The sequence below is a fragment of the Serinus canaria genome, chromosome W, assembly GCF_022539315.1.
Source record: "Serinus canaria isolate serCan28SL12 chromosome W, serCan2020, whole genome shotgun sequence".
In the NCBI taxonomy this organism is placed as follows: Eukaryota; Metazoa; Chordata; class Aves; order Passeriformes; family Fringillidae; genus Serinus; species Serinus canaria.
This window is the reverse complement of record NC_066342.1, coordinates 17,602,059-17,615,666: the sequence shown is the minus strand read 5'-3', so window position 1 is coordinate 17,615,666 and position 13,608 is coordinate 17,602,059. Positions and strand designations below refer to the sequence as shown.

General features: G+C 46.1%; 3 protein-coding genes across 4 annotated transcripts in view; 2 read left to right on the top strand and 1 right to left on the bottom strand.

Moving 5' to 3' along the window:
• The window catches only part of LOC108962568 (CBP80/20-dependent translation initiation factor-like), a 392,204-nt gene that overhangs the window by 157,349 nt on the left and 221,247 nt on the right, over nt 1–13,608 (bottom strand). The window lies entirely within an intron of this gene.
• The window catches only part of LOC127060980 (uncharacterized), a 225,449-nt gene that overhangs the window by 177,070 nt on the left and 34,771 nt on the right, over nt 1–13,608 (top strand). The gene's annotated exons all lie outside the window — the stretch shown is intronic.
• Nucleotides 1–13,608, top strand: part of LOC127060974 (Friend virus susceptibility protein 1-like) — a 1,102,452-nt gene that overhangs the window by 1,065,293 nt on the left and 23,551 nt on the right. The window lies entirely within an intron of this gene.

Genomic DNA, 13,608 nt, shown 5'->3' with positions numbered 1-13,608 from the left:
AAAGGGGAAGGTTTGGCTCCAGAACAACTTCTGAAATGGGATAGCCCGAGGGTCTCAAAATTGGTACAGAGGCCTGAGGGGGGGGGTTTGGATCAAAGGGTGATTAGCACAATCTGTGTCAGTCAGGAGGGAAGAGAATACACCGAAATGGTGGGATACACTCTGTGTGTGTCTACTCTGACGGTGAACTCGGATTCAAAAAGCAAGGCATGGCACCCAGCCCCTCCTTTGGGGTATTGGAGACTGAAAGATGATACAAATTGTGAGTGGGACGAAATAATAGGGTTATGCTGGGTCCAAAGTCCAGGAGCCAACCCTTTCTAATCTTTGGAAAATGTGAGAGAATTCTGGGGAGACCCAGGGAGAGTAAATATTAAATGGAAAGCCCCAGATGGGATTTATTGGATCTGTGGAAAAAAGGCATACAGTGAATTACCCCCAAGGTGGAAAGGGTCTTGCACTTTAGGTATGATCAGGCCAGTTTTCTTTACTCTTGCAAGAACAAAAAGCAATCTGTTAGGGGCTCCGTTATACAAGACCTTGAAAAGGGAGAGGAGGAGTCTGAAGAAGATAATACCGGTGATAAGCAGGAAGCAAGCTTGGGGGGAAAAAGAGTGGCCAGCGGCAAGAATAATCGATTATTATGGGCCGGCTACGTGGGCACAAGATCAAGCTAGACCCCGATTTACCTACTGAACAGGCTGATCAGATTGCAAGCAGTTATGGAAATTGTATCAAATCACACCTCTGAAGCCCTGGATTTACTAAGTCGGCAGCACACTCAGGTGAGAGCATTTGTGTACCAGAATCGAATAGCACTAGACTATTTGCTGGCTGAAGAAGGAGGGGTGTGTGGGAAATTTAATGAATCAGAACTTAGTATTGAAATTGACGATTATGGGGAAACCATAAGAGGTTTGGCGGACGAAATAAAAAACGTGGCCCATGTCCCCGTCCAAAAATGGAATTCGATTTTGCAGTCCTCCTGGTGGGACAAGTTATTCGATGGAGCATGGTAGAACAAAGTAATATTTCTTGTGCCCTGTTCAGTAGCCAGTATCCTATTCCTACCCTGTCTGATTCCATGTTTTATCAGACTGATCCACTCTGTAGTCAGGGGAATGCAAACTGCAATAGTCCCCATAGACTCGGAGGGAGCTTCCGGAGGTGATGCATCTAAGATCACGCGATTAGGGGAGAGAAGGTATGCCAGCAATGCTGCAGAAGCATTGGCAAGGTTTGAGAGACAAAACACAGAAGAAAGAAGTAGTACAGTGTATCCGGGCATCCCACAAGGGGAATATCGAATAGTGTAAGGGGTACTCCGCTTGTGAGGAACCCTCAACGGTGATGGGTAGGAATAGAATAGTTAATAAATTAGAAGCATGAATTAAATTGGTAAAATAAATGGGGAGGGATTGTAGTATATGATAGAGATAATTCATGCTTTGTAACTCTGTAAAAATTATAAGATCAAACCATGCCTCTGACCCCCACAGCCAGAAGCAGGGCCTTCTTTCTATTCAAAGATTTCCCAGACTCGCCCAGATAAAATCATGACCATTAACGAATGAATGAGTCCTTCTCAGGCAATAAGCAGCCACTTCCCAGGAATGTCCAGAACATTCAAGGAACTGCACCTGGAAGAGATTACATCAAGGACTGAGGACCAGCAATGTCCTGGCTACAATTGAAAAGAAGACTATTTCGAGGAGCCCAGCCAGCCATCCAAACCTATGGACTAACTTTTGTACGGGTCTGCATCTGTATAGTCCCCGCTATACATATGAAGGGACATACAGAAATCTTATGTCATTTCTGCTTCAGGCGGAATAAACTATATAAACTGGCTACCTGATGCAGTCGGGGTGAACCACTGGGGAGATGCTGACAATACGTCCATCCGAACCAGGTTCACCCAGCGTCAAAATTCCGGGGTTGACGCTGTCTTGGCTGTGGCGGTCTTTTAATATTCTATTTGGTTGTCGATCTAATAAAATTATAAAATTTTTTTATAAATTTCGCTGTCGATTTGATCATTTACAACAAAACCAATACAATTATATAGTCCCAAGAGAAAACCCCCTGGTTAAGAGGCTGCAGCCATCTGCACCCCTTCCCCCAACCTTGGCCACTTCTTTTGTCTCTCTTAAGTACTGGTTGCTATCTATTAGGCAACAGATTGGAGAAAATTCCCTAAAAGAAAGGGAAAAAAAAGAAAAAAATCCTCACCTCCAACATAATCCACCCTGAATTTTTTCCCATACCAACATGTAACATAAAACTTCAACTTTTAAACTATATACTTACATGTATTAAACCAATTATAAACATATATACATCTAGATCTAGGTAACAGGGACAGTGTAACAGACAGTTCACTCAAAAACAAGGTCCCCTTGAGGTATACATTGTGTCTCTCAATTCTTCTGCATCACCCACCAGATATAATCTGGTCCCAGAGCGAAGAAAATCCCACAGATGGGCTTGTCTTTGCTTGAGGCAGAATTAATCCAAACAGTTTTTCCCGGCATGCCTCTCATGTGTATCAACGGAAACTTATCCCTGTCTGTTGTATGCAGGGGTTCAGATTGGGCAGGGCCAGCTCAATTGGTAAACCCTCACGTGTTAACTAAGATGGTGGCCTTGACTAAAGGCATCTCCCAATTTCTGAAACTCCTCCCACCCAGTGCCTTCAAGGTGGTTTTAAGCAGGCCAATGCATTGTTAAACTTTCTCAGAAGCTGGTTCATGATAAGGAATATGGTACACCCACTCAATACCATGTTCTCTAGCCCAGGTGTTGTTCCAGTTTAAGACAAATTTGGGAGGAAACTTCCCCAAAGGATGTCTCCTCTAAAAGTCAGATTCCACTAGCCTCTTCCCCAGATGGTTCGAGAGAAAATCTCCTTCGAGAAAATGGAAAAAACTGTTTATTTCACAAGCAAAGTACTCACAAACATGAAAAAATGAATAATATTGTGAGAGACAACTGCTTACTTTGAAAATTTAAAAAGGTTTATTAAACCGTAGCAAAAATACGACACAGGACTACATAAGGAAAAAGCTGCAGCGCTGGGCACTGCCCCTCGTGCATACCACGTGGCCAGTTCATCTTTAAGATGGATGCTCAGTCTTTTATACCCCTGGGGGTTGTATCAGCTAACCCTGGCCCCTCCCAAAGTCTGTCAGTCAGCTCTTTTTTGCCATTTATTGGTGGAAACTGCTTTCTTGTAACTGGATTGGAGATCAGGTGTTGCCATGCCGCACCCCCTAAGCAACAAGCTTTTCAATTCCCAGCTGCCCTATGCAAGGGACACATGTGCACGCCTTCTTTTCACCTGTCTTAGACAACCTTGGCTCTTTGATGGTAACAATACAGGGGGGAAAAGGGAACTATGGGAAGAACGGAGGACATCTAAACTGCAATAACATAACTATACATCACTTAAAGCTTTTCTTAATATTCACACAATAGTTATCTTTTAATTGCGAGAGCAAATCATCTCATTATCCATCTATGACAATCCCCCCTTTTCTATTTTATAAGTTATTTGCTTGAGGAATTAACTTATTTTTAATAGTATCTGTTGATGTGTGTGAGGACAGTGGAAGAGCGTTTTAAATAAAATGATTGGTAGAATTTGTGAACAGAGGTCCAGTATGGCTTTTACCCTCACCTCCCATGCCTACAGGGTTGCTGCCAGCAGCAGAGTTATTATAATCTCAGTGGCAAGTACAGGGGCCAACCTGGTCTGGCCCTCTGGTTTTCACTATACTTCCGTTTTAAGCCAATCATTTTAATGTTTCTCATTGTTCCTCCCCTTAACAGATACTTGCAATTTTCATAGCACAAGTATATTAATGACTAATACAATTTAAATTTTTGTTCAAAAATGTTACTTAAACAGTTATTTAAGGCTTTCACTTGTCTTTTACAAAGTACAGTACACATTTATACGCTTTAACAAGTCTACAACAAAATTAAGGCACAAGGTAAGAACACAAATAAGAACAGTTTGAATCGGTTGGTTTGTATTACTCTTATAAACTAAGTTGAACTTTATGTGTTGTACACAGGGAGTTAGGGGCTTCTCTGGTCAGTAGAGTTCAGTAGTGATACATACATATTGACACACACTGTTATGAATAAAAAAAAAGGCTGCACAGTTTTTTTTTTAGTTGCAGAGTTCACAACTTAAACCAATGTTATGAACAAAAAAAGGGTTAACCTTTTTTTTCCCAAAAGTTGTAGAATTACAAGTTTAACCAGTTCTGGCAGAGGAGGGCTTTTGTTAGGTGCTTGTTGTAATCACCTGTTAAGTACCAGGTCGTTAGCCATCTATGGTTGAGAATTCACTCTGTTGTATCAGCATCACCCTGCTTGTGGGCAGGTGGGAGGATGGCATCCCCCACAGACGGTAGAGTGGGGTGGACCAGGAGTTGATATGCAGATAAGTTTAGAGCCAAAATGCAATGGGGCAAGCTCCCATTCCAAACGCAATTAATAAACCCCTAAACCAGCAAGCCAATATGGAATTCAGAAATCAAAGTGGTCTTTAGACATCAGGGGTGAGGTGAGAAGCCAGCAGAGACTCTGAAAACCTTAGTGGCCCCTCACTACAACTTAAGTAGATATTGGTTAGAGCCAGGACCCGAGACTGCTAATTCAAATTCGGGATCCAGGGGTGTATACCCCCCCCTGCACTCATGAGGATGGACCTCTGCCCCCTGGTGGACAAAGCTGCATTTGCCTCCTCCTCCGAGTCACTCCAGAGAGCTGCGACGGCGAACCCGTCGGGCCTCCCAACCTTGAGCTGATCACTTTTAATAAAGGCATCAAAAAAGGAGAGATATCTCCTGCCCTGTTTATTTCAACCAATAGCTGCCAAGTTGGAGTTCTAACTATTTATTGTTAATAATTTCATGTTGTAATCACCTTTTAACAGTTTCCTGTTAATTACCTGCTCTTAATAGTGCCCTGAGCCATCCCGCCGCTGCCTGGTGACCTGGGAGCGGTGGGGTGCCCCCCCCCTCAGGAACGGATCCTGGCAGGGCCGGGGGAGCCCCGTGGGGAACGGCCGGCCCTGTGAACGGCGGCCCTCCCCCACCGCAGCGTGGGTCCTAGCTGAGCCGGGGCGGGGGGGGGGGGGGGGGCGGGGTGGCACGGGGTGTTTCCAGGTGCCGGGACCAGCCCGAGTCGCCGTGGGTGTAGCCTTGTTGTTTCCTGGGAGATGGCATCCCGACAGTGAAAAGACGAGATTGACATGCAAATGTTAAGTCGTTAACTGTCTATTGTATTAGTACCACCCTGTCTGGGCCAGGTAGACGGCTTCTCTCAGTGCAAGGGGGTGACATCGGCTTCTCTCAGTGCAAGGGGGTGACATCGGAGTACATGCGAATAACCTCAGACCCAGCATGCCACGGGAAGGACCCCCACCACCAAACCCGAGAAGGAACCTCTAAAACAATGAGCCAATACGGACTTAAGAGATCAAAGTAGTGTCTGGACATCAGAGGTGGGGTCCGGAGCCGGCAGAGACGCTGAAAACCTTAGTTGCCCCTCATCACAACCTAAGTAGATGTCAGCTGGGGCCAGGACCCTAGACGGCAAACCTGAAAATAGGATCCAGGGGTATACCCTCAACTGCTATCATGTCAGGACCCCCAGTTCTGCTCCCTAGTGGACAAAGCTGCCTCTTCCTCCTCCTCCGAGCCACTCCTGGGAGCGACAACGGCCGGATTGCTGACCAGTTGGGCCGCCCAACCTTGAGCTGATCACTTTTAATAAAGGCGTTAAAAAGGAGAAAGATCTCCTGCCCTATTGATTTCACACACAAACACAAACACACATTTGTCATTCTCAGGTGAGACAGGAGCCAGATGCACGGAGCGGTGATTCCAGAGCTTTGTTTCTGGGTGTGATCAGCCTATGTCTGCACATAGGGGTATGTGCAGAACTAGTACACACACACAGGTATTTGTTTACTGGTAAAGAGCTTTGGCATACAGAGGTAACTGTTAGCAGCACACACCTGCATAAACCCATGGAGCTGTGCATGCTCTACTTGCACACGCTAGCACACGTGTGCCACAGAGACACTCACTTACATACAGTTTCTACTAATGCACACGTGTTCACAAGCACGAGACTTGCTCGTACGTAGAACTTGTGTATATTAACACAAGTATATAAATTTGTGTACACTAATATGGGTAATGTTATTAACACACATATCTTACACAGGGCTATGCTCACACTTGCAGAGCTTGTGCACACTCATAAACACAGGGCAGAACACTAGCATAGTCATACTTGAGAGGAAAGTGGAAAATTTAACACACATGCATATAATAATGCACACAACATGCATACAATTTGGTACTTGTGTGTACTCACAGCTGTGCACACCGGCACACACAGCTATTGCATGTGCAGACTCACACACCTTGGTACATATGTACCTATAGATACACACTGGCACATACATGTAACCACAACTGGACTTGCACACAAAACTCACTAGCAATGTATAACATTCAAACATGTGACAGTGAACAACAAATCTCTACAAGTGCACCACTCAAAGAGTAAACAAACAGGTCATGGCATTCTCTATCCCTTTCACACCTACACTGCTGTGTTTTGTCAAGGGATACTTCTTACCTTTTAACTAAAAGGGGTGTTTTGAGATTCTTATTATTGTGGAGAGCAGCTCGCAGCATTTTAACTACCAGTAATTCCGACAGAATCTGTTTCCTTGATTAGTGAAAAGGAGAAAGAAAGAAAAAAAAGAAAGAAAAAGCTTTGCCTTCTTGGAAAGTAAAAGCAAATCATTAGTGCAGGGAAGCTTCTGCTGCTTGTTGCCCCGCCCAGCCCTGCTGTGTGCAGCTGCTTGCCTGGCAATCCTGAGTTGCCGCAGGCTATGGTCTTGATTATACCGACAACTCGCCCAAGAGCGCTACTGGGGGGGTGGTTTTCACATGTTCCGCCTCTCCCTCAACCTTGGGATTCGGCGTGACCTGTTATCCGGGGGCTGTAACTCTGCCACTCATGTGGCGCTGGGTTATTTGCCTGCAGGAGGTTTTTCCAGCCGACCTGGAGCCGGCTGCGGCACACTGCCATGGATAAAATGTGCCCAGCCAGGGCCAGCTGCTGGTCGCCCCCCCCGCACTGGTGGGTTGTGGAGAAGCCCTCACACAACTAGAAGTTTTTGACTCTTAAGCGGTCTTAACCCAGAACACGTCCCACAGTACTGCTGCTGGACCGGTTGACCACCGTGGCTGAAAGGTTATGCAATCGAGCCCGCCCGCTACTCTGGCTGCACTGCGCCTCTGAATCTCTTGGTTCATGAAAGTGCAGCTCCCATCACCAGCAGTCCTCACCGACAGATCTGCGGCTCTGGCTCTAACGCTCTGACCCCCAGCAGCGCCGAGTCCAGAGGCACCCGGCGCCAACGGCCCTGCACTTCCAAACTCCCCCCAGTCCATGAGCATACCTACTGTCACTGGCAGCCCTGGGCTCCAGTGTGTCTGATGGCAGCGGTCACTTTCAGTTTGGTCAGAACTGCTAAAATCCACCGCGCTAGACACCACGGCCCTCTACTGCCCATGCGGGCCTGCCTGGTCTCTGGCTTGGAAACCCTGCGCATTTGGCGAAAGTCGCTGCTGCAGCATTCCTGCTGTCGACAGCCTCCTGCCGCTTCCGGGCGCCATTAACCACGTGACGTCTCAATCATACGGCTTCACAGGGGAGCTGTGGCGGACCCCGCGCCCTGGCCTGGGGACGCCTGCACCTGGGTCAGTCCCTGACTGCCAACAGCGCTGCGTGCAATCTCGGTGCTGCACCTCCGCCAAGCCTAGTCCATGCCCACAGGTCGAGAGAACCACCGCAACGGATCTGCAAACCCCGCTCACCCTCTCCCGCAGCCCCTGCCCGGGGAACCTGTGTACTTGGCTTGTTCTGAGTGGCGGCGCGGCCGGCGCCGGCCACTACTACCATGGCTGGATGCACCTCAGCTGATAATTTTATAAATTATCAACAAGAAAGCCAAATTTATAAATGCAAAAGATTTTATCTTCGCGACCAAAATACGGTCCTCAAAAACCACAGCCAAAGAGACAGCGTCGAGCCCAGGATCGGCACTGGGTGAACCCAGATCTGACCTCTATCGCACCGGATCTCCCCTGTTCACAAATGCCGTCTCCGTCAGGACTGTTATAGTTTTTTATGCCTGAGGCAGGGGGGGCCCCAGTTTCTTTTGTAACCCCTCATATGTATGAAGTTTCTTTTTCCTGTGCAGGGCTGGACAATTGCTGTTTCCTGGGTAGTGGCGGGTGCTGATCATGTCAGGGGAAGTCGTGTATTCAGATGTATGCTTCTCGATGACTTCGGTTATCTTGATTGATGATATCTATCAAGTGCTGATCGTCCTTGGGTGTTCCTTGGTGGTTCCGGGGGAAGCCCATCTCTGCACCAGCCACGTTCTTTTATTAGTTAACAAGGCATTCTTCTCCTGCTGCCACCAGGAGTTTCTTACTTCCAGTGTGGTAATCTGTCTCCAGGTTGTCCGTGGTCAGAGGCTCGTTGGATGTTAAATCCATTTTACAATTTCTATTTTATTCATTTTTCCCCATAAGAATGAATTACTTTATATTACATATTACAATCCCTCCCTTTTTATATAAACACATAAATTCATGCTTCCCACTACAACCTTTATACATCTGTTATCTACGTTTTGCTAAAGCTACCCTTCACCTTTAAGAGTTTCCTACAAGGAGAGGAGGGACTTATTCAGACTTCTTCCGTGTCCTGTTCTCCTTGTGGAACCCCTTGGTATAATTTGTAAACGATTCCACCACCTTTTATTTGTTTCTCAAATTTTGCTAGGACTTCTGCTGCTTTCCTTTCATGTTCACCTTCCCCCAAGTTCATGATTTTGGATATCTTGTTGTTTTCGGAAGCCAACTCCAGGTCCATTGGCATGGCCGCTATTTGCATGCCCTGTACCACGGAGTGTATCAGCCTAATAAAGCAAGGTATTAGGCACAGTAGGAATATGATCCCGGCTACTGAACACATCACAAAAATATTATCTTTTTCTACCAGGCCCCCATCGAATAGACAGTCCCACCAAGATGCCTGTAGGATGGAGTTCCATTTTTGGACTGGGACATGAGCCACCTTTTTGATTTCTGCTGCCAGACCCCTGATGGTTTCTCCATAATCGTCAATCTCAATGCAACACTCAGACTCATTAAACTTCCCACACACTCCCCCTTCTTCAGCCAACAAATAGTCTAGGGCTATTCTGTTCTGATACACAAAAGCCTGCATTTGAGAATGTTGCCAGCTCAACAACTCAAGGGCCTCTGAGGTGTGGTTTGAGACTATTTCCACAACTGCCTGTAGCCTAATTAACCTGTTCAGTAGGTAAATCAGGGTCTTATATCCCCAGCTTCCGTCTTGGGCCCATGTGGCCGGCCCATAATATTCTATTATTCTTTCGGCTGGCCATTCTTCATCTCCCCATGTTTGACTGCCGCCTACGGCAGGAAGTTTCTTTTTCAAACCTCTCTTTACCCTGTTCAGAGTCTCATACAAGGAAGTCCCTAACAGGTTGCTCTTAGATCAGGGGAGAGTGAAGAATACAGGTCAAATCATACCTAAAGTGCATGATCCTTTCCACTTTGGGGGTAATTCACTATACGCTTCGTCCCCACAGATCCAGTAAATTCCATCTGGGGCTTTCCACCTGATATTTGTATATCCTAGTTCCTTCCAATATTCCCTCAATTCTCCCAAGGATTGGTAAGGGTTAGCTCCAGAGCCCTTGACCCATCAAAGTCCAGTCTTGTCGATCCATTCACAATTTGTTTCTTTTTTCTGACTCCAATATCCCGTAGGAGGCTCTGGTTGCCAGACTTCGCTCCTACTACTTGAATTTACCGCTAACGTGCATATACACGGGATATACCCGACCACCTCAGTATATTCTTTTCCCTCTCGGCTGATACAAATAGTTCAAATCACTCTCTGATCCAACACCCAACCCTCAGGTCTCTGTGCCATCCTGAAAACCCGAGTGTTATCCCATTTCAAAAGCTGCTCTGGAGTTAAACTCTCACCTTTCCAAGGCAACTTCTCGGCAGATTTCAGCCCCCCCAAATCCAGCAATTCAACAGTCCTAGCTCCGTAGCAATTTCCTGGACAAGGTCAATGAATAAGTTTTGATTTGGGGCAGGTAGTCCCCAGTCAGCATATTGCCTCTCGAGTTGCTCATATTGTTAACTCAAAGTTTTTAACCTTTTCTGCTCCACCCTCCTTTTCCTCAATTCTGACTCCTGTCTCTTCAATTCCTGAGCTATCTGCTTCATTTTGCTTTCGGGATCTATTCCTTCTTTGTTTTTCGAGAAACAGAAAGTCTTATGATGTTGCAAACAGGCCCTGTCTGTGGGAACTCAGCACATCACTCCTGATGTCCAGAGCTACCGAGAGAACCCTTGGGGGGCTCGGGAGCCTTGGAATGTTGCCAAAAGCACTTGGTGGCTTGATTTTGATCCATCTAGGGATGTGCCACCGATGTATGAGGAGATGGAACCTGTGGGAATCACACGGGTGTGAATGGTGAAGGGAAGACGCAGTTATAGGGTAAATCACAGATTTTAGGGTTTTGGTACAGGGGGGTTGTGGAGACAAGATGGAGGAATCAGGGCATGTCACAAGACTCTTCTTTCTTCTTCTTGTCGTCCATCTTCTGTTGTGGTGTTGGCACTTGGGGATTGGTCTGGGGTGAGGGTGTACTTGGTGACGAGGGTGATAGGTATTGGGGATAAAAAGTAAATATGATATACATAGTTTTTGTTATAAAAGATGTGACCGGTGGTCAGAGTGCCTTTGGCTGCCGTGCTGGTCAGATCCTGGTTGGGCAGAGAAGGGACTTTGTAGATAAGAAACAATAAACAATTCTGAAGACCGAAAAAACCTAGAGTCCAGACTCATCTTTTGAGACCCAGCGTGCAAGAACCATCCTAAGCGTGTGTGGGAGCAGAGACGAACAGTGAAACCCCATACCTGTCATCATTTGCCTTGAGGAGGTCCAAGATGACAGGCTCGCTGTTCAGGGAGAGTTTATTTCCATATTTTGAATTCTTTCCAACCCAATACGTTTTCCCATTCATTATACACATTTCAAGCCTAGTATTATCGAAACACAATTGGTTAATTTGATAATATGCTACAAAAACCAATTCAGTTTTTCCCCCAACCCACACAGTCCGATTACATTGGTTACAAACGGGAATGATATTCGTCCCGAGTCCCATTTTTGTATTTTGTGACTGACCACTTCTGACAACCCATCCTTAACTCTCACTCTTGGATCGAAACATAATGTTTCTTTGCCCAATCTGCATAATCTAAATTGAGTTCCATTCAAGGTGCAGTACCTGCCTTGCTCCATGGTGCAGTTTTCCAGGGCCCGGTATGCTGAGACTCCCTCTCCTCCTTGTCCCTCTTGGACAATCTGAGTGCACCGCCTGCACTCGTCAGCAGGGTTCTGCCCTCCTGTGTGAGACAGGATCTCAGTGTGCAGACTGGATGTCCGGCACAAGACTAGGTTCAGGCCCATCAGGATCTCCCATAGGTGTACTCCCCTGCCTTTGCTTGTGCCCCCTGGGTGCCACCAGTGGCGAGGAAGACCATCTTCTCAGCAGCAAGAGTATTCTTCCAGGATCTCACTCCTGGACCGAGCCGCATACCTCCTCTTAAAGGCCCCCCACCTTGATATCTTGACCACATCTGCGCTGCAAGGTACTTTTATCAATTTTCGGCACTCGACATCTAAGATCTCAGCCTTAGAACCCAATTTCCCTCTTATAATGTTTTTAAATATGTAATACCAATCTCAAGAGCCTAATTCTATTATTCCCAAATTTGTAGAGAGAGTTAAGATGCGGTTGGTCAGGTCGAGTTCATCTTTCAAACACTGAGTACACAATCCCTTAGGCCACTGTCCCCTTCTACAATGTATAACATATACTTCAAGACAGTACTAGCATTTAAAGTACACAAACAGATAACATCCACAACCAGGCAGTATGCAACTTATCCACTCTCCGTCGGTCATTTGCTTGGTCAGTGTAGTTTTATCTTTAAATACCCAGGGGAAGAGGTGACCCTCCACTCAGGAGCCTCTTCCCGATGCTCGACCTTTTTCACCCACGACGTGTGTCCAGCCTTTTTCCGCCATGCGAATGGCTGTGTCTGTTGTCAGAAGGACAAGAAAGGGACCTTCCCAGTGAGGGGGGAGGGGAACTTCTTTCCAAACTTTTACAAGTACTTTGTCTCCAGGTCGTATTTTGTGGATAGCAAACCCTAGAGGAGCACTCTGTGTTACTATCCCATGTTTCCTTAGTTCCTGTAAATTCTTATTTATTGCTATCAAGTAGGGTTGAATTTGACTATCCTCCAACCTGGGGTGTCCCACTGGCATTCCATGTTCATATGGCATTCCATTTAACATTTCAAAAGGTGAGAGCCCTGTCTCAGAGTGAGGCATAGCTCTTATATGAAGCAAGGCAAGGGGGAGGCACTTCAGCCAGGACATCCGAGTTTGTAATATTAACTTTGATAATTGAGCTTTTAGTGTCTGATTTATTCTTTCGACTTGTCCTGAACTCTGGGGATGCCACAGAGTGTGGTATTCCTACCAAATGCCTAGAGCTTTTGCCAATTGCTTAATAATTTTCGAGGTAAAATGAATTCCCTGGTCCGAATCTATCCAATTCACTACCCCATATCGGGGCACAATTTCTTCCAAAAGTATTTTGGATAGTGTTTGAGCTGTTACCCCTGAGCTCGGGAAAGCCTCCACCCAATGGGTCAGTTTATCTACTATTACCAAGAAGAATTTGTACCTTCCCACCTTGGGTAGTTCAGTAAAATCAACTTGAATTCTTTTGAAAGGTGGGTACGCTATGGGTTGGCTTCCCAGGATTGCCTGTCGTGCCTTAGCTTGGTTAACTTTCTGGCAGATTGGGCATCCTTGTACCTCCTGCTTGGCCAATTCATAAATTCCTCTGCACCTGAAAAACTTCAAAAACTGTTCCACAAGGTCCTGGGCCCCCCAGTGTGTTTGTTGGTGCAATCTCCTTAAGATTCTTCTGGTATAACCCTTTGACACTAATTCTCTCCCATCTTGTAATTTCTACTTACCTTCCTCTAATCTTCCCCCAATTTTCTCGTAACCTTTGATTTCCTTTTTGGGAGGGTTGTGGAGGATATTCTGAGACTTCATTTCCTTCAACCTCCGGGGTACTTACCGTCAGTAAAGCTCCGTTTTTGGCCTCTTTGTCTGCCAAACTGTTTCCCCAGATCCGAAACTGCATTCCTGCCTGATGCCTTTTTACGTGTACTATTGAAATTTCCTCTGGCTCCCTTACTGCCTCCAAAATCTGCCTTATTAATTCCCCATGCACCAGTCCCTGTCCTCGAGTGTTGATCAGCCCTCTCTATTCCCAAATTTTTCCAAATGTGTGGACCACCCAAAAACCATATTTTGAGTCCATAAAAATTGTCCCCTTTTTCCCTTTCAACTTTTTCAAA